Consider the following 27,867-nt stretch of genomic DNA (forward strand, 5'->3'; position numbering starts at 1 on the left):
GGCTATCCAGGCAATGTTGTGCATAAAGGACAGAAGGGCAGGTATTTGAGTGGGTTGAGAGAATGAACAAAAGAACACATCGATTTGCTGGGGAGTCGATCGCCGTGCTCCTTGGCTGTGTGTGTGTCTCCTGTGGTCCCTCGGTCCTTCACAAAGTGTGTAGGCTGAACGGACCTACCTGCACTACGTATTTACCCAACAGCTTTGCCTCGGAACTCCTTACAGGGAGCCATTGCTCCTGTCATGACCCACCAGCGTCCATTTCCGTTATAACAATCATTCACCTTGTTGCCAGTTATATGAAAATCTACTCCAAGACGGTGCCTCCGTGTGGTCTCTCCAGGGCTGTCTGGCTTGCTCATCGCATCCAGTGGGTCTGTCTGTGAGGTTATGAATGTTGTATCTGCAAGGCTGGTGTATCAGGTTCAATATGAGCTAGAACACAGCAAATATGGTCACGACTTCAAGAAGACCAGCACACACTTGCTCAGATTTAATGTGGCCAGGGCTCAGCCTAAAGGATAAATTTGAAACCTGTTTAAAAAAAAAAAAAAACTAGTTAAAAAATAAAATAAATAAGTAAATAAGTAAAAGCTAGTTACATGGGAAGACCTAGAATGCAGGGGCCCTCACTTTCTAGTATTAATTCCCAGAATAACTGTGTTTAGCACCTGTCCTCACGAGTGAACCCCCACTGTTGTAACTCCCGTCTAGGCTCTCTCTCCCTCACGGGCAGGAGCTCTTTGAGGGCAGAGATTGTGTCCCCTTCTTGTGTCCGCAGTGCCTGCCACAGACCCGGCTACTCAGAAGGTCTTAACAAATGGTTGCTGCTAATGACCAAAACACCAAACCAGAGCATCCACCCAGAGTCACAGAGGAATACATGTGGTTAGATGAGCGTGAAGGAAAGGACGGAAGCCTACACCCCATGCTGTCAACCTGGGAGCTGAGGGGAATGCGGGCGGTGCGGGAGGGGGAGTAGGTGGAGAGAGGCAAGTGATAGAGGAAAAAAAATAAGGACATGGCACAAAAAAAGCCTCGATGGCTGATACCGTCCTTTTTGTGAAAGTATGTGTGTGTATGCACAAGCAAATGAGCGAAAAAAGGATGAAGCTCATACGTTAAGTCAAAACAAGTTGCAGAGAATTGGGGTTAAACACATAAACAAAAACATCCTATATCTGTGTACCTATGCCTGATTGGGTTTCGATGACTAGGTTCCTGGGAGGGCGTGTGTTGTGGGTGCCGTAGGGTACTAGCCCACAGGATGCTCACCCGCCCGGTGCTGGGAGTGTGGGCAGCTCACAGGCTGGGTTCCGGTCCACGAGTTGCCCTCAGCCACAGGAAGCTGCTTTGCCCAACATTGTGCCTGCTGTCCCCATGGGGGCAGCCAAAGGCAGATGGGGTCCAAAGGTCTGTCCCTCATCCACGCAGGACAGCTCCCCAGCTCCCTCTGGCCGATTCTGCTTCCTGTACTCCCCCGCAAGAGTGTGCCCTGTGACTCTTTAGTGCACGCAATCTATTCCAGTCTGTTTCCAGGGAACTTGACTCATGACAATGTGGAAAAATACAGGCTGGTCTATTAAAATGTGACATTGAGGGGCGGAGGTTGCTGGGGAATGATTAGCTTTTTCCATGTACATTTTCGTATTGTTTTACTTGGTACTGTGAGCACCTATCACTTTTATAATTCTGAAACTATTAAACAAAGGTGTTTAAAATGTGGTAAATGAATATACATTACTTAAAAGAGTGGGTGAGTAGGCTTACACCTAGTTGGAAAAAGTAGATAATAAACCAGCACATGGAAGGAATCGATTTTTAATCAAGGACATTCAAGGGGATTTTGCTGACTCGTTTGGTGACTTTTGACTTAATTGGTTCAAAAGAGATTGAACCAGCTTTCCGAGAGTGAAGTCATCACCTCTTAGGGTAAGAAATTAAAGGGTCAATGGGTAGAAGCAAAAAGGAGAGGGAGTTTTCATTCCACGGAAGAAGGAAATTTCTAATATCCGAGTTCTCTGCCAGAAAAATGGGCTGTAAATTTGTGCAGCCACTGTGCAAATCACACTGACCAGAGGAAGTGCAATTATTCCATTTGGTGAGCAGTTGGATTAGAACAGGAGGAAGAAAACCCCCAGCATTTATGTTATTTCCAATGCTTCCCCTTCCTGGGCACTGAGCAGTTCTCCAATAAACACTCCCCTTCCCGATGATGCAACCTCAGAATCTTTCTGAACCCCATTCTCCAAGAAGCCCCTAACTAATAGACTGATGAAATCTATTTGCCCTTCCAGAGCTGGATGATCCTTCCGCTTCTTCCAATCCTCAGGTTCCAGGAGGGTCTTCCCTGGGAAGGTTAATTTATTTAGGAAGAACTTAGATGAGCAAGCCTACTCTGTCGCCAAAGCATTGTCCTTTCCTCCCCCCAGAGCTAACTGACTTTTACAATTACATAGGAGATCCCTAAGGCTCGGTGTCCCCTTTGGAGAAGGCTCTGAGGATTTGTGGGAAGAAACCTAAGAGGGCATAATCACATTGTAATGAATGGTGTCCATGGTCCCTGGGAATTGTGCAGGGGGAGCCCTGGTCCAAGTTCTGCATGGGAGCCATGCTTGGACATATTGGCAATGGGCTGACACAGACGTTCCCCACTCACAGTAGATGCCACTGCTTCCTTAAGGGGTGGTTCTAGCATGACAGGATCGCCCTCTGCCCCCGCCCCCCTACATCCATTTCCTCAATGAGTATTTGGTGAACTTCTCTGTGCTGCATCATTCATGGGAGGAGATCCAAAGCAGGCAGCAGGACAGAGGGTCCAGAGAGAGAACAGCTCAGATGAGGAGGCTAATAGTAAGTGGTAACTTCTATGACCCAGGAACGCATGAGTGATGCGGACATTAGGCACAGAAGAGGGGCCCCGGTTTGGGGGCAATGGGCAGCTTCCTGTCGGAAATGCCCGGCATCCGTCATCATCAGATCGCCAAGGCATGTTACCATAGACACCTGTAAAGATCTCAGAACAGTTTTATCACATAAAACACATTTCTGGATTTATACTCATTGTGTAGAACTTTTTCCTTAAATACTTAACAGCTTTATGGCAAAGCCATGAGAATGAATGAAAGGAAATTAGCAAAATAATAGAACTCTCTGGAAAGGAAACAAAATAACTTTATATACCAGTTTTCTTCGTTTTCGACATCCACACGTGTACCTCCAAGTTTACTGAAAGGGAGATATGGTGGCTGGGATGAAAGGGAAACAGAGGGAAACTGAGGCTCCTTATTCTGCAAACATCAACATCATTCTTCCCTCCCTATTCCCGTTTCAGGTGGACCTGGCATCACACCTGCACAGAGGCCAGGTCTCTTGGAGTCAGGAGTGAAGAGCGTGTGGGCAACAGAAGACATCGCAGACCCGGTTGCTAAAGGTAGTAATTCCTGTGAAACTTTCACCGTCCATCCCTGCAGTGGCCAGTTCAAGGTTTTCGCTTGTGACCAGGGACTAAGCCTTTTTGTCACTGCAACAACAGCCTGGGGGACAGCCTCTGTGAAACGAGGTGCTCAAATATATTAGCTCCCCTGGGCTTCATGGCATCTCAGAAAAAGCTAGGGAAACTGGGCATCAAGGTTTTGGCTTTTCATAAAATATTTCTGAAATGCATTTCATGATGGGGTCAGTAATAAAAATGTATTACTACTCTCTGTCCCTCCAAGAGACTAGGCTTTATTCCCAGCCCAACTGCGCCTGCCCTGGGCCTGCAGGAATCATTGCTAAATTATTCACCAGCCCGACTCAAATTTCTGGAGTTCCAAAACCTCTAATAAAGTATTATGAAAAAATATCCATCGCTTTATCTCTATCCATAACCATTTATATGGCTAGAGGAAAAACCTGTCGTTTTATTTCTTTTAATTTAAAAGCTTTCCTAATTCCTTTTCCACACCACATATATATGTCTAAAGAATTTTCAGGTTGAAATAATAACCTTCTGAAAAATGGTCCATGGGAGAAGGCTCTCAGGATTCAGAATTGACAGGCACAGTGAATATTGTGCTCTCTTAATAACTTTCCCAGGCACTCGAATTTGACACACAGAATTGGGAACTTTTCAAATAGGTGTGGCCCTTTTTTATTGCACAAAACAATGATAATAGACCCACCAGCTTCTCTCTGTTTATACAGTTGCTAAAATGTGTTCAGGAAAAACTCATTTCCAACCTCGAACTCTTAATGTGCTCATTATCCGTCCCAGCACTCAGCAGCAAGAGACGAGTCTATGCGGAACCCCCCATCTGAAGGAGTTCAGGCCACTCCCAGCCCACACTCTGCCTCACTTGGCGACATTTGGCTACAAAGTACCCCAGGCTGTTTAAGACAACTTTGAGCCTAGAAACTCACAAGAGACTTCAGCACATTAAGCTGGCTATCAGCCATTCACATTTTAGAGTAATTTGGTTAATTTGGTGCTTTTAGGCGAGCAGCTGGTTGAGATCAAATCCTCTGCATCCAAGTGGAGCTGGAACAGGGTGGACCATCTGGGTGGCAACTGAGGGTAGCTGTCAGGACAGCATCCCTGGAAATGTATTGAGATGAAGACATTTGTACTTACTAGGGCTCTGCTGAGAGAAAGTACTTTGTACCTAAAGGAATATTCAACCAGCCTCTTTCTTGCATTACAAGATTAACATCTCCCCCCTTCCCCAGACCCCTCACTCGGGCCAAAGAAACTTGCTCAAATAAACATGGTTGGTTTCTAAGCTGAATTCTGAATGAGGTAGGTTCGACAGGCTGCCTGATGACCTCATGATCTGTAATTTATAATAAGAAATACATATTTGGTCTTCACAGTTTCTGGCACAGAGCTCCTAAAACCCTCCAAATGTCCTAAGTGATGATGGTGTAGTTTGAAATGGAGGTGAGGTTCGGCGGGGTGAGGTCTGGAGCTGATGGCCAAGAAAGAATTCTTGAGATGTCTTTATAGTACAAAGTGATGGTTTTATTACAGAATGGGGACAGGACCCGTGGGCGGGCCAGCTGGCCGTGCTTGGGCATGGGGGTGAATGACTTTGTACTTGGGTGTTGGAAAAGGGAGGTTTTCAAAAGAGCTTTCATTTGCTAAAGACCACCAGTAAGATAATGGAGGCCTTGCCACTGTCAAGTTAATAAGGTGGTTTTTCCCTTTAGCAAAGCATTATAAGACAGTTGGGAGCTTTCCTGGAGGGACGTTATATTCTGCCTATCTCAGGTCCTTGTCTATGGGCTGCAGGTTATAAGGAAATTTTATCTTATTTATATGCCCTCCTACCTTTGTTTCCCACATTTCTGTGGTTGGGTGGGTGATGTTAGGGCTCCAGGAAATAGAGTCTGTGGGTCTCCAGAAGTTAGGCTGTTAATAAGAATGCTTTTTTCTTGTGAATCACTAAGATATTTGTAAACTGAGGGAGACCACTGTCTTTCTGGACTCTGATCTCTATCAGTTAACCATTTGTTTTTCTCTTCCCTTGGCTTTAGGGCAGCTAGGAGTGTCTGAGCAGTGTCACACACGTCCCATCTGGGAGTGTGTGTGTGGGGTAGGAGGGCTGGGAGGGTCATCTTATGCTTTGTCCTCAGCTTGGCTTCTACTCCCTCATCAGTAAGAGCTATAAAGGCATCTTGATATTCATAACAAACCCCTTTCGGCCACACCTCAGTTATGTCAATGTGGGGACTTTGGGAACGCACCTGAGAAGGAGCGCTGGAAATCAACGTTCAGACTGGGGTGTTGGAACTTTCACTTCTCTGGGGAGGGGAGGGGGCTTGGAGACTGAGTTCAATAACCAAAGGCTAATGATTTAACACATCACACCTGTGTAGTGAAGTAAACCCCAGAAGGACTGGGTTCAGAAAGCTTCCGGGCGGGGGCGCCAGAATGCTGCCAAGAGCTGCCATGCTGGGCCCACAAACTCTGTACAGCATGAAGAGCCTTCGTTCAGGACCTCGCCCTTGTGTGTCTCGTCATCTGGCTGCTGATTTGTGCCCTTTAATATCCTTGGTAATAAACGGACAATCTAGCGAGTAAACAGTTTCTCTGAGTTGCGTGAGCTGGTCTAGCAAATTAATTGAACCCAAGCAGGGGCATGTGTGACCCCCTGATTAAGAGCCAGTTGGATGCCCATGGGAAGGGGACTTGCAGTAGGCATCTGACGTGCGGGCTGTCCTGCGGGTCCGAGGCCTCAGCCTGGGGACTCTGACACTGTCTCCAGGTAGGAGGTGTCAGAACTGAGTTGAATCGCAGCACACACAGCTGGTATCAGAAAATTGCTCCGTGGGGTGGAGGAGGGGGGAGGGGGGCGACACACAATGGAATTGGTTTCAGAATTCCAAACCACATCGGAGCTGTAAACACATCAGGCTTAAGCTCCATTTCAGGAGAGGACTGACAAAAGGTTTTGGGGCCAGGGATAGTCGAACTGCTGCTGGACACGAGGGGCCTACCTCAAAGCCAGGGAACAACTCTACAGGTGGGGGTGTGCGATCCTGCTGGCCCTCCCCACAGTGAAAACTCTCACAAGTCACCAAGATGCCTATTCAGAAGGAGTTCTCAGAAGTATCAGCTGTGCTGTTGATTAAATCCCAAAGCCACCTCCTGACCCCAAAGCCAGTCCATCTTTCCCTGCCAAGACTTGTCACATGTGTACAATTGACCTCGCAGGAGAGCATTGGATGGTCCAGATTAGCCCTCTGCCCCGGTGGACGGACAAGGAGCTCTTCACCCGCTTGGGCTGGTGTTAAACCGCAGACGTCCCACCGTCCCGCCTGCAGGTCGCCTCATGGCTCCTTGGCAGGTCAGAGCGGGGCTCACCAGGCTGGTCTGAAGGGCCTCGCTTGGCCTGCTTCTATCCTACCTTCATTCCCCGTGCATTTGAAAGCAGCTTATTTTAAAAGCTGATTAGATGAGCCTTTAATAACATTAGAATTTAAATGGCCCCAGATAGGCTTTCAGCCTCTTGACAAATTGAGATAAATGTGATATTTGGGGAGCTGAGCTCCCAGCTTCATGGCTGCTCTGGACGGCAGACAGGTTCTGAAGCACGACTGCTCCCATGCTTTTCTGCGGCCTGAAACCAGGCTTGCGTGCACCTGCCAGGTCCCTTTTATCTCGAAAGGTCTGGGAGCCTGCGTAAGATGCGTCTCCGTGATGATGCTTTATTAAGGAAAGGTCAGGTAGGGACAGGGGCACAGGACAAAGGTATAATCTGTGTGTGATACTCTGTGGGGAAACTTCTGTCTGTGATCCCACACCGACAACTTTCGGTTCCAGGCAACAAACGCTGATTGAACCACTAGCTGCTATGTAGTCATTTAATTCAGTATTACTGTTTCTAATACCTGACTTGGGCCGAGAATAGTATAAAATGGTCAGAAGGTTTCATCTTGGCGAATACGGTCAGCTCCCCTCTATGACTCCTGCAGGTGCCTTCAATGCCGGGAAGGGGACACGTACTTTGGAATCCATCTAGGTGTGACTGCCTCCCAGTGTAATACTCTTCTGCACATTTTAGAAAAAGTCCAAAACGGAACGTGGGGTGGGGTGGGAACCCAACCAAAGGTGAACATGAACCGATAGTTAAACGTTGAGGTCGTGTTTTCCCTTCACATCTCGCAGTTTACGTGGCAAAGATGTGCTCACACTGGGTATCCGTCTCTCCCTGTGCAAAGGCCAGGACCAGAGGAATTGCTCCTCCTCTCAGAATGCCCCTGCAAGGTCGTCCTCCCCAGGTTGCTGTACTGACCTTGTCTCTCTGGAGAGAAAGCGTCCCTCCTCCTTCTACGGCTCGTTCCTCCCCCGCGCTCTCAGTCCCTTCCCCGCCCCGTTCTCCAGGGTGACAGCCAGCATGTCCCTTTCCTCACTCACCTCTCCTCTCACTTCCGTTACTTCCTCCCCTTCTGCTTGTGAACAAATCCTTGGTCTCCATTAAAGCAAGCAGACAACAACAGCTTTGCCTTGATTTTGTGACTCTCTCCCCTTATCTGGAATTCTGTGAAGGAGTAGCCTGGATTCACTTCTCACTATATAGCCACTCCTCCGTGTATCACGGTACGTCCCACCCACCCAAGCCACAGGCTCAACTTAATTCTGCAAACGTGCAAAGAGTCCATACTACGTGCCCGGCGCAGTCTGGATCCCCACCTCAAGGACGATGCTCTTTTAGGGCAGACAAGCCTGCGGCTCCCTCCCCAAATTACAGAGCGATGGGCTAGTGAGCTGATGGGGTCACATACCGTAGAGAAGCAGGATGGGAGTCATCAGCCCTGTCTTGGGGGCAGGGGCAGGGGGCAGCAAGGGAAGTGTTCTAGTTCTCCATGAGAATGGAGAACCCAGGAAGGGAGAATAGTAAGGGAGGGGCACAGTCTAGGTAGAAGGAGCAGAATGGCCAAGGTCACCGAGGCACCACAACGTGTAGACGGCACTATGTACATGACAAGAGGAGGGGCGTGGAGGCCACAGAGGGTGACAGACAGTCTTCAAGAATGAGATCCCAAAAAAACTTCAACTCTTTCTTGCAGACACTGGAGAGGTCCAAGCCAGGGAGGGAGGTAATCAGATTTCCTTTTACAAAGTCCCCTGGGAAGCATCGTTTAGAGGGGGGCGCTCTGCTAAGCAGCTACTCTCAGTGTCCAGATAAGAGGTGACAAGAGGCCTGAGCTAAGAGGGGCCTGGATGAGGACAGGGGATGCCAGATGCTCACGCAATCTCCCCTCTTCCGCGCGTATCTCGTTGTGCGTCCACCTGGACAGAAGCTCTCTCCCTGCTTGAAACCTGGGGCGTCTGTGATGCTTTTCATTTTGTTCTTGCTCCCCTTACATTACAGTCGTTTCTGTATTTCTCTGATTTTCCTCATCAAATTGTATTTCGTCTGTCCTTCCTCAAATTACAGCACCTTATTCCTAGTAAGAGCTGAAGAAAAGGTTATTTAGTTGAACTGAATTTTCAAGAGCTTCAAATCATGAATAATTGAGGAATCAGCCATGTATAAGTGCTTATCATTTACATAATTGTGTAAACAAGCTGATAAGAATTTTTTCCTCCATTATTTTGATCATCGCAGAATGCCCCATTGTCTTCTCAGTTCTCCAGATTTCAAGGAAATAGTAAGCAAGTATTCTGTAACCCACGGAGGTGGCAGAGGCAGGCCATGTCTGCCTCTTACCTCCAGGGCAAGGGGAGCAAGGAACAGATGATCACATTGATTGGAAACGAAAGCCATGTATAAATATTGAGAAATACGCTATCTGCAGAGACAGAAAATTGTGGAGCACACGGCGTGATGGGGCCCGTGCGCCGAGTCCCGAAGGTCAATGTACAGATACAAATTGATTAAGCTAAGTACTTACTGAAATTGCTTTCCAACACACTGATGAGAATTGATCATAAGCAGGACCCATATTTACAGCGAAAATGCTTATGTAAAGGTACCCTTTGGTATGTCACCAAAACAAATTTAAATGGTCCAGATTTTTTTTTCCCCAAAGCGAAAGAACTTGCAGCGTAGTTAATGAATGCATTGTAAGGAGTCCGCCAGCATTTAGTTTCGTGATTATCTTGTCGTGTGGGGCTGATCGGCCCCGGAACAGCTTTACAGTGGCCTCTTTTCATAACCCTGAGCTTGGCCTCCCTCTCCTCCTCTTTAATTCCAAACCAAAGGACCCTGATGGGCCAGGATCAGTCCTCCCTGATGTAGTACCCGAGCGGCCACTGTTCAACACGACGCCCAGCTCCTAGAAACCGGGAGGCAGAAATCCCCCACCGAGACTGCATCCAACATGCTTAAGCGGGACTGTGAGTGCTGCTAGCCACAGGCGCTTGAGCAGCAGGAAGGAGAAGGAAGTAAAGCAGGTGGTCAGAAGGGAAGACCAGGCCGCGCGGGAGAAATGAGAGCAGGGTGCAGAAGGCGTAGTTAGCGAGGCTTTACGGAGTAATTTTTATGTGTCAAATTCAAAAGTAAATACATACAAAACAATACATATTGTGGTCCCTGAACCCAAGGAGCTTAGGATTTAGTCAAGAGGACAATTGTACACCCAGAAAAGAAATAATTTACCAGTGCATGACAATATAATGATGTACTAAAATGTATAAATATAAATATATATTATGTGTGTGTGTGTGTGTGTGTGTGTGTGTGTGTACGTATATATAATGACGTACTAATAATCCATCCCGTCATTGGCCGTGCTGTTACTGAGAACCGAGATAGAGTGAGTGTCACTAGTTCCGGGAAGTGGAGAAGAACAGGGCAGATGTCATGGCAGAGGCCATGGGCATCGAGCCTGAGCCTGGAAAGGAGAGATGGTCCTAAGCTAGCAAGACAAAAGGAGCATGACATCTCAGACTTATGGAAAACAGTAAGAATAAAGGGAGTAAAAAACAGAGAGCTAGAGAAGGAAAAAGTTGCTGATGATGGTGAAGTTAGACGGGCCTCAAGTCTTTTGGGCACCTGTGCCAATACTTGGATTGCCTTGGCCAAAGACCAATAATTCAGAGGCAGAAAGTACTTCCGTGGTCCCAGCAGTCTCTTGTAGACTTGGACCAGTGCCAGCCAATTTTTGTTGTCTCTGCAATCACAAAGTGAAGCATATTTTTCCTCGTGTTTACTCGAGAGGAATGTTGTTTACACTGAAAGCCCCACACACTTCAGGCTGATCTTTGACAACTGAATTCTCTTATTACTAACAATTGAGTGTAAAGAACCCACAGAAACTCCACAACAGATGAGATGGCTTCATTAGCTCAAGGTTCCAGTGGCCTCTGAGAAATGGAGAGATTGGTAAATTAAGGATAATTTATTAGATGCGTTTCAAGTGGATTTTGTAAAGAGAGAGGGATCTTGCCCACAAAACATATTTTGACAAGCACGGGGAAAGCTTCCTGCATCCACAATTACTCCCACACCCCACCCTCACTCCCTTTTAAATTTTAAGAAAATAAAATTAAACAACATACCTGGTTCTGCCACATTGTCTAAAATTCTGTCATTGGAGATACATTCTTGTTGAGGTGTTGTCTCTCCTGGATGTCCTTTTGAAAAGGCAGGTGTCCCCAGAGAGACCTGTGTATCCACTTGTGATTTTATTATATGATTTTCTGTCTAAAGGCCATGGGAGGAGGGAAATGCTTAGAAGAGGAGGAGAAATGATGGTTTTTTAGAACATGGCACCCTGCTAGGTTAGACAAGATTGAGGGGGGTATCTAATGCAAGTGATGGATGGTCTGGATAGCTAAAGAACAGAAGGAGGGGTAAAAAATAGAACCAGAAGTGGGGAAGCAAAGGAGAGAGAGAGAGAATGAATCATGATGGAACAAAGCTAGAATCAAACTTTTCCCCTCTGTAGAGTAACCTGGAGCAGCCCTGACTGTTGGGACGGATAGGTCTCACATCAAACCTGGGTATCTTCACGTGCTGCCTGTGAACTCAGCACTGCCTAAGATAGCAGAAGGAGGAAGGACAAGAAGCAGTGGGGGCTTACTTGGGAGGCTTTACCAGGTACAGAATCTAGATATTGGTCCACAGCTAAGTCAAGTCCAGCTGCAGCAAAACCACAACGCGTCTTTCATGAGGTGCAGAGAAGAAATACCTAGCGCTCACCCCAGTGCTGAACAATGGTGGCTGTGGGCCAAGGGAGCTCCATGATTCCCAGCTGAGTCAGCAGATGTTGGGAAATGATTTAAGAACTTTGGTGAGGAAACTGTGAGAACTCCGATAATCTGATACCAGAAACACACACACGCCAAGTGTTCAGTCTAGGACTTTAGGGTTTAGTCTAGTCCAACCCTCATCTTCTAGCTGGGGGATGGGGAGCCCAGAAGAATCGGCATTTGTTAAGTGCTTTCTATCTGTGAGGCGCTGTTTCAATTGTTTTTATGTATCAACTCCTCCCAACAACCAATAACAATCAGTATTGTTATTATCTCCGTTCTATAGAGAAGGAAATTGAGGTAGAGAAAAACCAAACAACCCCCCCCATCAAACCACATGGTAAGTGGCAGAGGATGGATTTGAACCCACACAGTGTGAGTCCAGAAGTCCTCCACACAAGCCATGCCCTGAAAGATTTGTCAGAGAGCACAGTCAGACACCAGCAAGGAAAAGCTGCTTCCTGTAACATGAGGCCTGGCCGAGTGAGGTCAGAATGTAAGAATCACTTGTGGGACAGTGATGGCCTGTCCGGGAGAGGTTGTAAGCCACCTGGCGATTCCTTGTGGGAGCTGAAGCCCGTTCTGGAGGGGAAGCAGGCATGGCAGTAAGTCAGCTATATCCCCAATAAGGAGAGGTGATTGATTGGTAATGGAGCCACTGTAATAGAAGCTGATAATTATTGAGAGAATTGCCAAGAAATGGAGGAGTAGATGTCCCTTTCCTAGAAGAGGAGGAGCTTGAGGCAATGAAATTGTGATTAGAGTATTGATGAGGTTTTTTTTTTTTTTTTTAAGATTATTTTTTTATTTGACAGAGAGAGATCACAAGTAGGCAGAGAGGCAGGCAGAGAGAGAGAAGAGGAAGCAGGCTCCCCGCCGAGCAGAGAGCCCGAGGACGCGGGGCTTGATCCCAGGACCCCGAGATCCCGACCTGAGCCAAAGGCAGAGTCCCAACCAACTAAGCCAGGCACCCCTTGATGAGGTTTTGATACTGATCAATGCCACAGCAATAGGCTGGGAGGCTGAAGCTAAAGGGAGAGCCATGATCCATCAAGTCACTCACTCAAGCTCACCTCCTGAACGCTGACCTGGGCCAACTGCTGAAGGCGCTGGAAAGGGAATGAGGTCTAGTCCACCATGAGATTCCCACCGGTTGGATAAAACAGAGCGATAGTAAACAACTCACCTCCCAGAAATATGAGAAATACACGTATGCGTTGCCAGTTATGTGAATACGGTCTCAAATTGCATTTGAGTTTGGACTCCTGGAGTCAGGGAGACAACCATAACAGAGAGCCGTGCAGATGAGACATTGGCATCTTCAGATGAGGATTATCACTGCCTGGTCTTCATGGGGCAAGACCCAAGGATGGAGCGGTGAGATGTAAATAGGTGATGATGGCTGTAGAGAGGTCGCCTTGGCAAGAGGCTGAGTTTTTGTAGTCCCCTTGAATATGGGCAGTTTGATAGAGGAGAAGGAAGGGGAACCCTAACATTAATGGAGATGTTGAGTACATGCCTACTGTGGCACTGGGACGCCTGTAGCTTTATCAAAGCCGAGCAGGGTCTTGTAGCGTAGAGGGGTGGATAAAGACGCTGAAATTGTTATGGGAACAATTATGACTATAACAGAGGTAATGACGAAGATAATGGATCTGTAATGAAAAGCCGGTGGCTGTAAAGGGGAAGGTGAGGGCAACTGGAATGTGGAGGGGCTGATAAGGGAGGTAATGGTGGTGATGCCAAAGCTAATGGACTTATAATGTAGATGATGTGGAAGGTAATGGAGTTATAATGAGGTGATGCCTACAGAGTGGGGCGGGGGGAGATGATCACCTTAATGGAAGCAAAAGGGACTCTGTGATACAGGTTGAGAATTGTATGCAGAGCATGCGTCAGGATGGCCACAGCTGTGGGTGACCGGGAACGTGATGAACAGCTACCCCCAAAGTTCTCATTACAGCAGGAGTTCTAATGGACCCTGGAATACGATAATGATGTTAATGGAAAAGATGATGACCTCCATGAAAACCAGGAGCCTTGTGATGGTATTTAGAAGTGCCTGTTTAGTGGGAGAGATGAGAGGAGAAATGGGAGTGGGATGGAGGGTGGACCGGTGTGGACATATTTGTAAATTTCATGGTGGAGTTTCGTGAGGGCTGTTCCCTAGACTCGTCCCTGTGGGTTACTTGTCTTAGTGCAGCTGCTCCTGCTTGTACGAGGCATTTGTCATGCATGAAGCAAGTCTGAGATGAGCAGACATGGCTGCGGCAACAATTCAGGCTTACAATCTAAATTTTGTTCCTAAATTAGGCATGACAACACACTAGCTCAGACAGAGCACTTCTGTGCGCAGATATGTAAACAAAATGTCTGGGAAATGCATGAGTTGCAGCAGAAATAAATGTATATAAAGGTTTTATATATATATATATATATATATATATATATATATATACTTAACCATTAGTGCCTCTTCCAAATGAGAAAGTAGGAACTAAATCCTCCATGGTTCTCTGATTAACTTCTAAGACCTTAAAAGGTGGCAAAAGTGTTGGTGGCAGCCTGTGCTCCTGGTCTGGCCAGGAAGACCCTGATGTGGGCTCTGTAAAGGGATCTGGGGAACTGGCATTCACAAGGGTCCCTAGTGCTACTGTGTTTCTGCGTCAAGCAACATAGAGGTGTGCGCAGAGTATAGACCATAGCCCCCAGAACAAAGAGATAATCCCAGACGCACATCAGGCATCCAGGAAACACAGGCAAAATGTATAGCCTATGATGGGAGCAGAGACGGCCAAATAGACTCATTGTCTGTACAAGGAATTCTTGAGCATGGGACACAGGTGTTCTCTGCCTCCATCCTGTACCTGGATGCCACCTTTCAGGCCAACTCTATTCAAATCACTGGAAAAACTTCTATAAAAATGCAAATTCCTGGGTCTCTCCTCATGGACAGTCTGATTCTGTTGATTAGGAGCACAACATGTGAATCTGTATTTTCAAAACTCCCCTGGAAATGTTCCCAGGTATCTACAGTGGGAACTACTGTCTAAGTGTCAACTTGTGTCTCTTAGAAGGAGCGTGTTAGGCAGGATGTGTGGAAAGCACATTTCATAGGCATAAGCCAAACCAGCGTTTTGAGTAGATTTGAGTACCACTCAGAAGCCTCTCCTTCTCAATAGAAAATTACCTTCCCCCTACCTACCCCTCCACTGTACATGAAGTCTACCTTTCCCTTGATGAAGACAAGCACAATTGACTGAAGCCATCTCCCAGCAAGGGACTCCAGAATGCCACTATGGCAATAGGTAGCATTGGGCAACTGGACCCTATTTCCTCTAGAGTAGAAGGAATGAAGCAGTGTAGGAACTGAAATGTGTGTGTGTGGGGGGGGAAGTGGTGGTAGGGGAGGAAATGGAGTGGCAAGGAGGGAGGGAAAAGGCCAGAAAAGATGTTTCAAGTACCTTTAGTTATGGAAACAGGTATGGATATAGAGGTGAGAGTTGGCACCACCATGTTGTCTTTTGAAGATCTCTCCTGTCCAGCCCTCAGAGGTACCATATTGTTCTTTAGGATTTCCAGGGATTAAAAAATGTTAATATTGGGAAATATTCAATTTATGCTTTGGGAAGTACAAATTACTTCTGTCCTTATATGGTATATAAGTCATGCACATGTACCTATGTCTACACCTGAATTAACCAAATTAGAAAATGGGTATGGGGTGCCTGGATGGCTCTGTCAGATAAGGGTCTGATGACTCTTGGTTTTGACTCAGGTCATGATCTCAGGGCCATGAGATTCAGCTCAGAACTGGGCTCTGCCCTAAGTGTGTAGCCTGCTTAGGATTCTCTCTTTCCCTCTTCCTCTACCACTCACCACCCCCCACATACCACTCATGCATGTGCTCACTCCCAGAAAGAAAGAAAGAAAGAAAGAAAGAAAGAAAGAAAGAAAAAGAAAGAAAGGAAGAATACTAAACAGTTGTTACAAAGAAAATGCATTCTTTCAATTGCTGAACAAAATGATAGAATATTCCTCAATACCCTGTGTCTTAATACTTCAACTTCAACTTTAATTGAGTTGAATACTTCAACTCAAACTCTTAGAGAGACCAGGAATGTCCTGAAAGATTGCAGTACAAAGCCACAGTCAGGTCTCTTCTCTTCAGAAGAAAAACTTAGGTCCATTAGCACCAGCTTGCCCAGATCTGTCTCAGGGACAGAAACCCAGAGCATTTACTCATGTTCCCTTATAGGAATAGTGAAGTTCAAGCCCTACTTGATCCACTTAGGACTAATTAACAAGCAATCCGATTGAGGCTGTGATGGAAAGTGAGCTCGTGGGCACAGTGTAGGTCTTCTCCTCATCTGGTCACTTCTCTCACCCTTCCTGGTCACCACTGTTTTGAGAAAAGGCACCCCCACAGTCCTTTCAGAACTATGCCTCATGACAGGGATACTGACCTACCACTTGAGAAATGCCACCTTCCTCCTGAGCCATGTTGTCATTTGTTAGCTGCTAATCATTCATTAACCTCCCAGATACCTCCTGAAAGCCAGGACCTCACCTTCATTTGCAAAGGTGGCTCACTGGGTCCCCTTCTAATAAAATTACAACTTCAGGAAACAGATCATTTGTATCAAATACAACCCCATGGCTTCCTCTTATGTTAATCATTTCAGGCAGGTGCTATTAGGTAATTCAATCACTGGGCTACAGAAAGCAGCCACTGAATTAATGAGGAATGAACTCAAATTCTGAATAAGAGATTTTCTGAATAAATGGCTCTGAATGAAAAACCAGGAGCCAAGCCTATAATCACAGCAGATGACAACAATACAAAATTGCATATTAAACACAGTCCCCACTTCCATCTATTCTCAGTCCACAAACTCTTTTGGAGCCAAAAGAACATATTGCAACTGCCACCAGCAGCCTTCCATATTTGCCGCTTTTCTAATATTTCCTTAACGCTTTTTCAGGTGAACAGAATAAATTCTGTAGCTCTCATCCCAATTTAAAATAAGCCTTAGTTTACCTCCAAGCCTAACCTTTCATTCAAAAGAGCATCTTTATCCACAGACCCATTCAGAGTTGAAATCTCTCTGGCCTCCCATTTGGCTTGCCTGAATTCAGCCTCCCTCCCCTCTAGGATGCTCTCCCCACAGCCACCGGGATGATCTTTCCCAAACTCAGATCTCACCACTTCACATCTCTGCTTAACACCCTCCATCCACTTTCACTGTCCTCATCGTTTTAACATGTCACACAAAATTCTTGGTGGTGGGGTCCCAGCTTGTCTTTCTAGCCCATTTCTGGTTTTTGCCCTTACGGAGTACATCCTGAATCCTAGCTGTGCCCAGGCTCTTGACATCTGTTCACCTTCTGTGCTTTTCAAATTGCCACATTTTTTTTCCCATATAGTACCTAAGCCAACCTCATTCTCATCTTTTAAAATTCCTCTTGAATGATGCCTACCCTGATCCCCTCCATACCTCCATTCCTCCACTGAGCCAGGGGCCTTTTCTCCATGCTTTCTTAGCACCTGCAGGCAGAGCTCAATTCCTGAACCTAGCTTTCAATACTACAATGTGTGGAGCATCAGTTTCTCTCCTTAATTGGACTGCCATCAACCTGAGAATAAGACTAGATAGTGTTTAACCTGGTATTTTCAATGCTGGACATATGGTAGATACATCATAAGTATTTGATGAATGAATGGACCAGTAGTAGAATAAATGAAATCATGGTTGAATAAATGAATGAACCCAATGACACGGTTTATGCCAATTCTTGCAGCCACCCTTCCATTTCCTAACTCTGAGCAGCAGCATTTGAAAAGTTTACTTTCATACTCTGAAATTTGGTCAATGAAGACCTGGTACAGAATGAGTAAATTTCCCTGTAGTTCATGATGTCGCCACCATGTCTTCATTCTCCCTCTTCTTAGTAAATACCTAACAAACTAGACTCTGCAGCAGGGACAGGGTGTTCCCCTGTGGCTGGTAACCACTGATGGGACAAACTGCCCAGTGACACTGTTGCCTTCCTGGGGCCCAGGCTTCCAGCTCCACGAGAAATCTCCCCAGCTCTGCACACGGCATTTGGTTCTCACAGAGCTGTGGTCGCCTGGCATTCATCATGCTGTGCTTCATCAGTGATTTAATCAGGTTTGAGTTTTTAACAACGTGCTCGTCATGCTCACTTAACTTAAAATCAAGCCCGTTCGGGCATTAGTTGGTACTATTCACTCAGTCTGGTAGTTTTGGCATTTAAAACTCTAGAATATTTCATCAAGGGGCACTGTACATTTTTACAAAGAACCCCTTATACATGAATCTCGTAGACTGGCTCCCTGGTGGAAATATCCTGGCCTTAGGGATCATAGTGCTATGAAAGAAGTGTTTGCATAGCAGTTTCCTATTGACACCATAACAAATGACCACAAACTTAGTGTCTTAAAACAATACATTTTTAATATCTCAGAGTTCTGTAGGTCAGAAGGATGACATGGATCTCATGGGGCTAAAATCAAGATAGGGAGGGCTGCATTCCTTCTAAAGTTTCTATGGGAGAACCCATTTTCTCACCTTTTCTACACTCTCTGGAAGTCACCCACATTCCTTGTTTTGTGCCCCCGTCCTCCAGTTGCAAAGCCTGCAGTGGCTGTTAGAGTCCTTCTTATGTCTTATCGCTCTGGCTTCCACTTCTCTCTCCCTCTTGCACTACTAAGGACCCTTGTGACTATATCGGGCCCATCTGGGTAATCCAAGATAATCTCCCTATTTTAAGGTCATCAAATTAGCAAACTTCACTCCATCTGCAATCTGAATTTCTACTTTCCATGTAACAAAACACGTTCACAGGATCCGGGGATTAAGACATGGACATCTTTGGGGGTTTATTATATATCTTACCATACTTGTATGTCTGTGGACCTCTGGAAGGCATCCTTTGCATAGCCTTGTGGGTCCAGCCATCAACAGCATTGGTGTCACCTATAAGCTTGATAGAAATGCAGACCTACAGGCCCCAGTCCAGACCTTTGGGATTAAAATCTATATTTTCACCAACTTTCAGGGGATTAAGTGACCACATAATGAGTATGAGAAGCACCATTCCAGAGGCTCCCCGCTTGGCAGAGGAAAGAGCTGGCACTTAGTGCTGGACAGACAGTAGTAGTATCTGGGAACATATTTATTAAAATGGATGGATCTTGAGGAACTCAATCAACAGATTGAGTATCTATTAGAGGCTGCTGTCTCATGTCTATATTTCAAAAATTGCTTTCCCCCAATAATAAAAAAAATTAAAAGGAAAACCTTGTAACTTTGAGTGTCTGACAAAACTTTGTTAAACATTTCTAATTTATATTTAGAATCAATGTCACTAAAATATCAGTTCTAGTGAAATCTTCAAGGTGCCTCCTCAGACTGGAAGCAGAGAACTCAATTCCTTTGGAGAGGACGCTCCTACTTCTAAGTGAGGTCACTTTCCCAGATCGTTCAGGGACCTTCTACAAGCTTATTCCTAGTGTGAAGAGGGTTCTCTTCCATGAAGACATTTTCTAAGAGTGACTGCCAAATCCACTTACATGGTAACTATTTTTTGTGGATGTGTCCACCTACCAGGAAATAGGATCTTCCAAGGTCAAGATCTCACTCATTTATCTACAGTGCCTATCACAGTAGCTGGCTTTAGAGTGGCTACTCAATGTGGGTTTACGGCTTTGGGGATGAGTGAGTCATTGTCCCTCAGAAAGTGATGTAATAATGTCATGCTTAGTGAGACATCTACATGTACCAGGAAGTGATACCACAAAAAAGTTCCCAAATTCAAATTTGCTGTGTCATTCTAAGAGGAGAGTCCATGATCACCCCCCTGGGTGTCTAGGGAAGGCAAGGGGAGCTTCCAGAGATCTGGCTGTGTGAGAAGTAGTTAGTTTAAATCCCTATCCTTCACACCAAGGTGTGCTAAAAACAAGTAGTTTTATTTTTCAGAGATGTCAGATGGCAGCTGTCATAGGTCAGCATGGGGAGAGAGGGTGGAGATATTCTTTATGAATGTTTAATTACAGGAAAAAAAACCCTTAGACTTCATAATCCATCATTCTGCTATAAAATCAATATGACAGGGCTCAAATATCTTTATCATGACAGTGTTTTATTCTAAAAATGTATTTTTCTACATGTTATAACTTACAAAATAATAAAAAAAATAGCTTTAACATGACATAAATGAAAACACAATTTAATGAAATGGCATTTTGTGAATTTACACCGAAGCAAATATTTGACATGCTTTATTTAAATTAATTTGCTCTGCATACTCTGCCGTTTTGCTGGCAGGCGAGCTCTGTGTTATCATGCATTGGCTGCACCGGGCTTTGAGACTCATAGTGAAGAATAGAAGCTGAGGGACCCAAGGGGACCCAATTCTGAGGTTCCCCCAGGTCCACACTCAGGTTCAACTGGCAGTAAAAATTGGCTAGATGTGGGCAGGAAGTTGTTTAACAAAATGATTATGTCTACTCAAAGTGTGATATTCACTTCCATGTTGGTAACATTTTTGCCATATAAATATTAAATTGCTTTTAGTAATCCTAAACCAGTCCTAATGAGCATTCTATGTAAATTATAAGCAAAACAATTTTGTGTGTGTGCATTATAAACACAAGGCTTTCCTAAACTTTCTAAGAAAACAATCTGCTAGTGCTAGAATGCTCATTCTATCAGTTAAGGGGAGAAACTAAGGCATATGTTTAGTAAGTTACTTCTGGCCCTTTATGAAAAAATGTGCTAACCCCTGCATTTATAGAATAAACTTGATTTGCAAAGACCGAATAATACTTGTTTTGATTTGGAATCCAAGATACTAATCCAATTTCCCCCAGCCTCCCAGTGGATCTGATTAAGAGTTTTCCAATAGTTTATAGTTATAGAAACTATATTTGATGATGGTTATTATTTGCTTTCCATAACCACTAACCTGGCACAAAGACTTCTATCCCAAAAGGGGTTCTGAAACAACAATAATGGTGCTGGTGAGCACCAAGGACAGATCACGACCGTCACAGGATGGATGCTATGAACTGGCATGGGTCACGACAAAAATAACATAATTTTCATACATGTGGATAGCAAATTGTGGTGTCTTCTTTACTTATGTGCAAATGTCTTCACAGCTATTAGGATCAGGTACATTTTGAAGATGAAGGTTATAATACACAGGCCAAATAACGACTTCAGACTTATGGGAGGAAACTAAAATACATTTTCAAAAGGAATTTCACACACACACATAGACAGACACACACCATAGAACCTGTCTCCGCCATTTGGAAAAGTTATGCTCCATTTTTTCATTCACAAGAAAATTTTTAAAATGCAGGACAAGATGGCCCTGATTCAAAAATCTCTACATTTAACAAAGCATCCATTCTTCACTGGTTGAAAGAGTTTGCACACAGCCCTTTCAAACCAACATCAAACAGGGTGCACTTTTAACTCTTCAGGGTTAGTGTTGGGCCACACCATTGAGCGAACTGGAAAAGATCCCCTTCTAAAATCCTGTCCTCTGTGTCCACTGTTATCCCACTCCCAGAGTCAGTCATTAGAAGCAGGGCAGTTTGGAGTTGCCATGAAGAAACTCTTGAAAATGGGAGTGAAGAGAGGAGTTCTTCAGGTACCCAGGCAACTGTGAAATAACAAAAAGAAGATAAGAACCAACAAAATCAAGAGGCAGGAGAAAAACTGGAAGCAACAGCATACAGTGGATTACACTTTTTTTCAAAGATAACCCCAAAACAGGTTTTATCATCCAAAAGGCTATTTTCTCTCTCATCTAGGAATTAAAAAAAAAAAAAAAAAGAGTGAAAAGGAACAGTTCTACAACAAAGTTTGGTTTAAGTAACCTCAGCAGGTAAAGCTTTCAGGTGTCTGTTTGTTTTTAATTTTAATTTTTTTTTTCAGATGAAAATTCAACTGGTAAGAGAAACCATCATTCCTAGGCAGGCTCAGGAAAAAGAAAAAAAAAAAAAAAAAAGATGCTGTTGAACAGAAACAATTACCCCAGCCCAATAATAAACCAAACCAACAACAAAAAAAAACTATCTTTTCAGTTAATGCAGAAAATACTCAGTGACAAATATGTTTACTTTAGGAGGTATAATCCCTGTATCTTCATTCAAAGAATCTACAGTCTACTTCTGGAGAGAGAACTGACCCACGTCATTAGAGAATGGCATGAGATGGTGTCTGTTCTAATAGTGCTGTAGAAATGGAGAGATACGAGGGAGGAGTCTGGGGACACGGAACTGTATTAATCATCTAGTCTCTCAGTTTCTGTGAGGAGAGACGCTGGATGCAACTTAGTTGTTTGGTTCAGGTTCAGGGTCACTTGGGAGGTTGCAATCCAGCGGTCAGCCGCAGCTGCAGTCATCACAAGGGTCGATTGGACGGGGCTGTGCTTCCAAGCCTACTCACATGGTTGTTGGAAGTTCCCAGCCCCTCATCATGTAGGCCCTTCCACAGGGTGCGTAACAAATTGACAGTTGACTTCTGCCAGAGCCGGCAATTGGAGAGAGGAAGAGAGAGAAAGGGAGAGTGCCCCCCAAAGAAGCCACAATCTTTTTATAACCTAACCTTGGAAGTGACTTCCCATTATTTCTGCCATATTCCATTTGTTAAGAGTCAAGAAATCCAGTGCACATTTCAGCAGAGGGAATTACACAAGGGTGTGAGTACCAGGAGGTGGGGTCATGGGGGGCCACCCTAAAGGCTTTCCATTATAGTAACCAAAGGTGTTACTCAAGGAGGATGGTCAGCAAACTATAGGTATGGGACCTGACACAGGACTTTTGTGAATAAAGTTATATTGGCCCAGAACTACACCCATTTGCTTGTCGTCTGTGGCTGCTTATGCACTAGCAACTGCAGAGTTAAATAGCTGTGCCAAAGACCCTATGGTCCTCAGAGCTTAAAGTATTTACTACCGGAAATGTTACAGGAACGTTTTGCTGAGCCCTGCTCTAGAGCAGTACTTCTCAAAATTTATATGCATATGAGTCGCCTGGAGCTCTTTAAAATGTGGGTTCTGATTCAGTAGGTCTGAATGAGGACTGAAACTCTGCATTTCTAATAAGCTCTCAGGTGACGCTGATGTTGCTGGACCGCAGAGCACACTTTGAGGGGCAAAGTTTGTAGACCTTGAGGGATGAGAGGGTCTTGGGAAGGGAGGAGAGGGCCTCCCAAGTAGGGAGAAATGGCATGGCTTTGGGGGAGAAAATAAGAAGATCAGGCTGTCTGGAACAGAACAGAAGACATGAACCTAATCTCCCCAAGAAGAACAATTGCAAAGAGCAACACTAAGCTCCGAGGCAATTGAGAAGACAATGGAGAAACAATATATAGTTTTGGTCCTTCGTATTTCAAGATACACAGTCTTTAAAAAAAAAAAAAAGTGATCAGGATATGGTCGATTGTTTAATCAAACAAATCACCAGAATTGAAAAAGAAAAAAAAGTAAGAGAAGGAAGGTTGGAAGGAAGGAAAGAAAGAAAGGGAAAGAAGGAATGAGAGAAAGGAAGGAAGGATCTACACAGACATTTGTTTAGTGTCCATTTGATGTTGATGTGTTGTTGATGTGTTAGATCCTGCAGACAAAGATAGACAGTTCCTTCTCACCACTCAGGCTGGTGGTGGACAGAAACATATTTATACACTGGAGGCCTTGCATTGTGATAGGTATTTTAATAGAATTATCTGCCTGGTACTGGAGGAAGACAATGGGAAGGAAAATGGTCTTGAAAGATGGGTAGGAGTTTGTTTTGCTGGACAGGTGAAGAAAACATTGAAGGCTGAGGAATATTATAGAGACACAAGAGGGCAGGAACTGGGTAGAGGTTGTACAGGCCTGAGGTATGAGATGTCTGTCAGGTAGGGGAACACGAGGGCTCAGGAAGGGAAGAAAGTGGGGGCCAGACATGAGATGGACAGACAAGAAGACAAAGGCTGCCATTGGCCTCAGATACTGCAGGAAGACTTTCACACTCCGTTGGGTGATGGTATCTGGTATCAGGTAACTCACATCACGTTCCTGGCACAGAGGAATGCTCAGTTACCACTGGCTCTGGTTCTAGTTTAGAAACTGAAGGCCATATGAAGGATTTCATACCTGGGAAAGCAGAAGAGGGAGAAGCATCATTAATTTGGCCTGCAGGTGAACTAATTTTCAGAATCCTTGAGATCAAGATTTCCAAGCAACCACTGGAGTTCTTGTGACATATGGGTTGTGTCATAGTATATCCACCCTCATTAGCTTGTATCTCCACACACTGGCCCTGCTCACTTCCAGGGGAGGACCAAGGAGGAGGCAGCTGCTCAGAGAGCTTGGCTCTCTCTAGCCATGGAGCAAAGGCAAGGTCTTTGCTTACAAAGGAGGAGTGGACCTACGTGGAGACCTTCCATGTATCCCATTCAGACTTGGCTCCATTACCCTTGGCATCACCGTGGTCCTGCAGAGCCCACGTTCCCCACCATGACAAACAACGCTGCTGCATTGTTATGGTCAATTGGGTGGTCTGTCTCTGTCACAGACAAGTCCTCCTGTCTTTAAGCTCTGCAAACTCGGAGGCTGTATCTAGTTCACCACTATATCCTTGGCACTTAACCCAGTCCTGGGCTCGGAGTAGGCACCTAGCAAATCTATATCAGAAGAGCAGTGGGGCTAGTAATATTTCCCACCTCACTGTTCATTGTGAGCACTGTTAATTAGTTTGTTAGGGCTTCTGTAACAAATGACTGCACCCTGGGTAGTTGAAACAACAGGTACTATTTCCTCTCCATCCTGCAGGCTGGAAGTCCAAGGTCAAGATGTTGGCAGCATGAATTTCCCAAGGCCTCTCTCCTTGGCTTGCAGAGGCCCAGCTAGTGTCTCATTGTGTCTTCACATGCTCTTTTGTCTGTGCCTGTGTACTCCTGGGGTCTCTCTGTGTGTCCTAATCCCCTTTTCTCCTAAGGACAGGCCGATTGGATTACAACGCATACTAATAGCCATTTTTAACTTAATTACCTCTTTAAAGATTTTACCTTCAGATATAGTCAGGCACATGCTGAGGTAATAGGGGTTAGAATTTCAATATATATGTTTGGGGGACACAATTCAGCTCATAACAAGGATTAAATGAGCTACTGTAAGTGTCTAGAATGTTGCCTGGGGTATAGTGCCACAACAGGGCCCACGATTACCACAAGCAATTTGGAAGGAACACAGAGAACACCTTGGACAGAGGGACCCTCTAGACTCAGCTATTTTTTAAAGAGTGTTTGGAGTTTTGAGATTTATTCTGAAAGCCAGAAAAGTTCTATAACTCTGTATTCCCTCCTAGGCTCATCCTCACGGGGCAGCGTGGCCCCAGTAAGGATGGCTTCCGGCCCCTCTCCTCTCCCCACCATCCCTCATGAACCATTGCTATACCCATCATAGCCATTGTTTACAGGCTATAATCCATGTCCTGCTTCTTACATACTCTTCCCAACAATCCTGTTAGGCAGGAATTATAACTTTACAGATGGGAAAAAGTGAGTCCAGAGAGGTTAAGGGACCTTAATCTGCCAAGACCAGCTTTCTCTAGGACCAGCCTCGTTATGGGCGAAGCAGTGTGGAATGTGTAAAGCGTTTCAGACATGGGCGCTCTGGGGACACCCTACTGTCGAGACCCTCACAGCATCCACTGTTAGGGCTTGTGATAAGCCTTTTGAGACTAGAAGCCCGTGTTAATACGGAAGCCTGCCATCCCATCCAGAAGGGCATTCCACATGGGCATGGTTTTCCTGGTTCTGATTCCCGGCACACTTTTCATCAGGCTACAGACTACAGAAAAAAAAGAAAAAAAAAAAAGGCTAAAAATTCTTGCCTGCCTCCTCCGTCTTCCTCCTCATCTCTTCCCTCCTCCCAGAATCTGTTATAGGAATTTTATTCCCCTTAATTTACTCTGCAAATTGCTCAGCTTGAATACTGTTATTCCACAGCTCTGTGAATGGAGCATTGTGAGATTTTTAGCCTACTCGCTCTGCGTGCAGTGCTTGCTCTGCTGGGAGGGAGCTGCCCTGGCAGGATGGGAGCCAGGACCTGCCTGTCCCAGGCTTTGGGTAGCTTGTGAAATCCCTAATCAAGCAGCTTCTCATATGTGCAGGGATTTATACTTTCCAGAACTCAGTTATCCCCATCAGTTCATTTACATAAATACCATAGAACAAGACATAATACCTTTTATCTATACAGCTCTTTTTCCGTTGACCAAGTCCTCTCATCTACATTACCTGATTTACAGATAGCATATAATAATATAATACTCTAAAGATGTATTGATTCCTTCCATATGAACAGCGCTAATATAACCCGTTACAGGAGAAGAGCACAGGCTGTCAGGTTTTGGAGCAGCAGGATGTAAGCCCTGACCTGCATTAGTGCTTATACTGCTGGAATACAGCCTCCTAGAAGACCCTTGAGTTTGGCTTTCCCGTCTCAGAGAGCCTTTCCTTCCTTCAGCCATGGCCTAGGGTCTCTGTCCAAGGTTCTGGTCTCCCAGCCATTCTGAGCAATGCCACTGAGCCTGTCCTAAGGACACGGCGTGCACCCACACACAGCGTGACAGGGCATCGTCTCTCTCACCATCCAGTGTGGCCATGCCCGGGAGCTGCCTGAGCAGGTGTTGGTTGCATTTCAAGACTCTGTGACTGACACTTAAGCCATGGTCTAATATTTAAGGAATGGTTGTAGGACTCCTCAAAAATATTGAGAATAGCCTTGATTTGTCCAATGGATCCACTCCATCCTGCAGTCTTGGTAATCTTTATCAAGGGCATATCTGATTGTGCCGTCCACGCCACCCTCAAACCCTCCACATCTTCACCGGCACGTATTATGTCTTATCTTTTCAATGAGAGTTGGCAGCTCTAAGGTGAGCTCTCAGTGTGGTTTGGAAGTGCAATGCCCAGATGATCTGTGATGTTGAGCTCCTATCTTGATAACTGTTATTCATTGCTTTAGATTGGTTTTTCTAGAAACAGACTTTGAGCCAGAGAGTTCCATGCACAAGGTTTATCAGGAAGAATTCTTGGCGGGAGTGGGGGTAGATCTTTACAGTGGTGAGGAAGGCAGGACTGAATGGGGAGAAGAGGTAACAATGAGGTTTTCAGTGAAACTTCAGTCAATCCTATAGGGCACCATGGAGTTGGGATGACCCACTGAGTTGCCCCAAATTGAGGCGAGAGGACAGGCCTTTGTATCCCTGCAAAGGGCTGGAAAGTAGAGCCTGGGCAGGGAGATGCCCTGTGGCCCAGGGCGATGGTCAGGGAAGGACAGAGCTGTGAGCCTTCAGTGGCCGATATTCTAGCATGGGGGCTGGATGTGTCTGAGCAGAGCAGCCCTAGCATTCACTCCACCAGAGTTCCAAATTTCACTGCACCAGGAAATAGGAATATTGGAGGCCATCTTGGAATCCCGGTTAACCCTGGACACAAGCGCATTGTCCTTCTGCCTGGCCCTGCTTTTCTTCCTTGCCCATCAGGACAGGATAATATATCTTTGCCAAGATCCCATTTAGCTGGCAGCACTAGCTAAAAGGGGAAAGCCAGGCAAAGGGTGAGACAGCCTTCTGCTCCACACCTCTTCTGTCCAGACTCTTTGAATTGGCCAACTCCCCTTCTGTGCCGTGGTCTTAATCAGGCTTTTCTAGGGCATGCTGCATTCCTTACCCCGCTGCCTCCCTGCACGGAACCTTCTTTTCCTAATTTATTTTCAGCCCTGAAGCTGATCTCAGAGGCAGCATCTGGTTCTGCTTTTAAAACAAAGCTGTGGCTGAGTCGGGCAGAGAGGCACAGAAGTCAAAAGCACGCTTGTCCCCAAGGTCACCCAGCAACAGCACAGCCCTCGTTCTTCTCTGCCCACAGTGTCTCCTCCCAGCATCCTTTGTTGTCAACACGCAACTTTTATTCACCTGGGCTTATTACAGGGTCCTGGGGTTATGGAATCCGCAGCGAGGTCAGAGCCACCGGGCTTCGGAGGCCCTCCCAAGCGCCAAGGCACTCAGGAATTCTACATCCATATGAGGAAAATAGAAGAGAGGAGGACTGAGCTTCAAGTTTTAGCTTTCCCTTTGGCAAGCAAAGAGCCTGCCT

General features: G+C 45.5%; 1 protein-coding gene across 1 annotated transcript in view; it reads left to right on the plus strand.

Annotated features, from left to right (window-relative positions):
* Positions 1-27,867, plus strand: part of TNR (tenascin R) — a 396,641-nt gene that overhangs the window by 203,623 nt on the left and 165,151 nt on the right. Inside the window, exon 2 of the mRNA XM_059146349.1 lies at positions 3,335-3,433. The gene's annotated coding sequence lies outside the window, so the exon portion shown is untranslated. The remainder of the gene's footprint in view (positions 1-3,334; positions 3,434-27,867) is intronic.

This window comes from Mustela lutreola, chromosome 14, assembly GCF_030435805.1.
Source record: "Mustela lutreola isolate mMusLut2 chromosome 14, mMusLut2.pri, whole genome shotgun sequence".
Lineage (NCBI taxonomy): Eukaryota > Metazoa > Chordata > Mammalia > Carnivora > Mustelidae > Mustela > Mustela lutreola.